A 4359-nucleotide genomic window follows, 5' to 3' on the forward strand; every position below is an offset into this window, starting at 1 on the left:
GTTTAAAATCATACACTTATTGTTTGAACCTTGAAAACCAGTGTTTTAAAGTTTTGGGCCTCCTATTTCAGTATTTTAGTGAACTGAAGGATCTGATGGGTCTGCATTAACACGGCCTCATTCTTTCAATAGTTTTAACACTAGACCGTGCATTAAAGCCTATTAGCATCTGTTTGTGTCATTTAGTAGAAAACAGATCTTGTTTAAGTCCACACTACGTTCACTTGTAAACTATGCATAGCAGTATTTATTTTTCTATTTATACTTTTTTTTCCCATGTTTCCTGTATTCAACATACCCTGGGAACTGAATTTACCTTTTATTTACTGGCCATATTGTCTTTTCACTTTCTGGCCAGTTAATGAACCTCTTTCAGGTCTCTGCTGCTTAGTTCTGGCTTTAAGAGCAAACTTTAAAAAAAAAAAAAGGTGCAAATACTGTCACATGCCACACTTCTGCTTTTCTTGTGTTGCTTTCGGTCTTGTGGCTGGAACTAGTGAAAAAGGAATTGGACACCAAAAGTTAAGAGTGCATTTGTCTGTTTGGCCCACTTGCTCAGTGCTTTTTTTGTGATCTCAGCTGTTAACTACGGTTTCATATTCCACTTAATTTTATAGATAAGTTGTGTTTTGTTTTGTTTTTTTGTGTTTTTTAAACTAGAATATTTTTAATTGAATAAATATTTCACACGAGAAAGAATTTTATTTTAATGCTTGTTTAGAGTATGCTTAGTCTCTTTACCTTGTTTCAAACTATTTCAGGAAAATGTGTTTCTGATTATACAATACACATTTATAAACAGAGCACTGCAACCTAATCTCTACAATATTTTGTATTATCATTACTGCACAGTTTTAAAAAAAAAAAAAGGGGGGGGGGAGCTTTTTTTTTTTTTTTTTTAATTTAATAAAGGAATTTGAACCACCTATCCCACCTTTCTGAGTGTCTACATGAGTAATGAGATCAACTGGTGGGGGTGGAGGGAGGAATACCAGAGGTATGTACTTAGTGCCTTCCACAAGGTGGCAGAGTTGTACTTGTAAGCTTTTCACTGACGTACAATCATCAACATGACCATCCTTTTGCCTCAGTTGGACCTCCAGAAACCAACATGTAAATTTGAGTCATTCCTCTTGCTGGAAACCAAAACCATGACATGGTAAATCTAATCAGGCCAGGCTGGAGTGGGGAAACTATGGTAACCATCTCATCACTAGTAGGAGACATTTACATGGCGAACATTACATTTAGACCAGTGGGAAGTCACGATTGCACTAAGGAAGTGTATGCGTTTTGTGGTGGTGGGGGGGCATTATCATTATGTAACTGATGACATTTTTAATAGAGGAACTGAGCCTGATGCCACCGATAACTTAAACTGCAAAATTAAAATGACTCATATGTTCAAGGTTTATTAGGATGAGTAGTACTCAGGCTACAGTAACAGTTGTTATAATGGATTTTAGAGTTTTTGAGGCAACCCTGACAAAGTGAGGTTATATCAGCTTTGGCAAAAAGACATTTTCAGGGAAATCTTGTGTCCCAAGAGCTTTACTCATTTTAGGATCCTAACGGAGTGAGAAGTACTAGCATAGAATCTCTAAATATTTAGAAAGGAAGGACTGGTGTTTTCTTTCTTACCACCTCTACCACAAGACACAATGGATCATAGTGACACTGTTACAAAAACAAATGATCAAAATAACTGAGAAGTGATCATATCATGTAAACAGCAGCATTTTCCATCTGAAGCCACAATTTGCTAATGCAGAATATGCATTTGATTTCCAATAATTTGTTGAACCCAAAGGTGAACATTACAGTACAGCAATTTATTAAAGTCTGCTTGTTATGAAGTTGTTGGCCCCTGTGAAGGACTTTCTAATGTGGGTTTAAAAAAAAAAAAAAAAAAAGACATCAGTGTGTTGTTGTCTTATAACTCAGTTACTCTTTTTGGGAACTGCTGTATTTCCAGTCTTTAGGATTACTAACAATTATTTTTTGGGACATTGGGACAATGCAATAGACCCGTGTCAGCAACATCTGTAATTACATTATTAAGTAGTCTAGAACATGACAAGTTGGACTGGAGTCCTTATGAATTCTCATTTGCATCTTTTCTTGACATCATGATTTTCTTTGAGGCCAAGAAAAAGTTATTAGGAGACGACAAAGAAGTTAATGATATCCTGAAATTTTAAATTCCCCTAATTGTATCAATTATATCAATGTAGAGTACCCACTTAAAACTGTCGTTTTTAGCTGTATGAATGTCTGAAAATGATTTTCTTTCTTACAAGAGATTTAACCTAAATCTGTCGAGCATCAAATTTTACCTACTTTTAAATCATCGCACTTACCATTTTTCATTCCATGCAAACATGGCCGTAGTACTGAAGTCAGCCTATATTTAGCTTTCTCTACTCTCAACCCCACAACCTGTACAGCCCATACTCTATACATTATGAGCAGAGGCCTACACGCGCCTGTCGCCAGCTAAAAGTAAAAACGTTACGAAAGCCTGGAGAGACGGTAATGGGGGTGAGCATGAGGAGGTGCTGTCATTTGAAAAGGCACTTGTTTATTGTTGGAGAGCATGTATTTATTTCATGCCTCCACAGATTGTGGGTAAGGGCAGAGCCGACTCGGTCGCTGTAATTAGAGAGGTGAAGGGAGAGAGAGAGTGCTCTGCCACAGAGACCTGCTTTACTCAAATATTCATAGTCCTATGAGAGCTGTGTAACACTCTCACTAGCACACACCCCCAATGAAAGTATTGGCACATAGGGAGGGAAACCTGTCTAGTCTGGTTTAATTAGTCTGATATGCAATCATGCATCATAAATTATAATGAAAGGATGCCGCGCTCAGCAGCAAGTTTTATTTTTTAACCTAAGTAAACCCCTATTTCCTTTTTCCTTTTCTTCTTTTACGTCTCTTTTTCGTCTCTGTCGGCCTTGGAGGTCCCTCTGATTTGGCCCCGCTAATAGGGGGTCTGCTCTTCCTGTTCAGTTTTACCAGTCAGGGAGGGACCTCCATTTCGCCACCCAGTCACACCATCTCTAGCACACACAAACATTTCAATTATAGCGTCAGTGGTTACATGTGAACACATGAATAGGCGCACATTGTAAGGAACGTGCGAATCCTTTTGAGCTTGCTGGAAATCTGCATATGGCGTTTTTTACGGTTGGGCTTGATGTTTTGGTTCCTAACCCTCCTGTTATAACTGAAATTTTTCATGTCTATGAATAAACCTTGCTGCCCTCAAAAACATGCCCACCAACATTTACTTGAAAACTGAAAAAGGGTTTATCAACAAAACACCTCGAGGCTAAAAATTTCCATACAGCTAAATTTATCCCCAATCTTCCCAAAAATGACTCAAGAAATAAATAAACAGGTTTCAGACCTGCAAACCAATAGTACACATGTGGGAGAAACCTAAACCCAAATCAGGACCGAGCATGAAGTGTTTAAAAGCCATAAACTGAACATTTTCCCTTTCTTCTGGATCTACACTGATGAGTTAAAGCTTTATGCTTTCTACACCATGATGATAGGTTAGACTATAGTAACATACTCCTGGTCAAGGGTGGTATGGCGTATTCTCATCAGTCACGTTCACCATGGCTATGGTAGGGCTGGGACTATTTTAGATTTGGTGGTTTGTGGCCATCTCAACAAGGAAATATCTACCCTGTGGTATAGGGAGCTTCTTTAAGACACTTGGAACTGGGATGTTTGAAACTATTCTGGATCCAGAGTCCTTCCTGTTGGCTACATTTACATTTCACCCTAAACTTGTGTAACATCGTGAGGGTACAGTTGTGTGAAACACCTTCAGCCTATCAGAGTGTACAAAATATAAAGGGACAAAAAAAGAAAACTAAAATACTAGCTAAAATAATGAAAATAGGATTGTGGATATATACAAAGTCAATTTTGTCTAAAGTATTAAACCATGTGTCTTGAAATTGATGACACTGTGGGTGTTGGTGACAAATTTCTGAAATATTTGCCTGCAGATTAATTTGTCTATGAAGCACACAATGTTTTATCTCAGAGCTTATTCAGCAGTGCTTCAGAGTATTCATTCACAGTTATACAAAAATGTCAACCAAGAGAAATCAAGTACAAAGGGAGCCTAGTTTCACAAGAACAGCTTTATATATATGTATATATATATATATATATATATACATATATATTGTACAGACACATAGGTCCCATTCAAATGAACCAGCTTTACATTTTGTAAGTTTTGTATCAAAGAATGAAACCCAGACAGAAATGTACAGAGGAGGGAGGCAGGGAGGAATATAGGGAGGAGGGCAGAAAGGAGGAAAGCCTTTAGTA

Source organism: Perissodus microlepis, chromosome 13 (genome assembly GCF_051167445.1).
Source record: "Perissodus microlepis isolate ML-2025 ecotype Zambia chromosome 13, ASM5116744v1, whole genome shotgun sequence".
NCBI lineage: Eukaryota > Metazoa > Chordata > Actinopteri > Cichliformes > Cichlidae > Perissodus > Perissodus microlepis.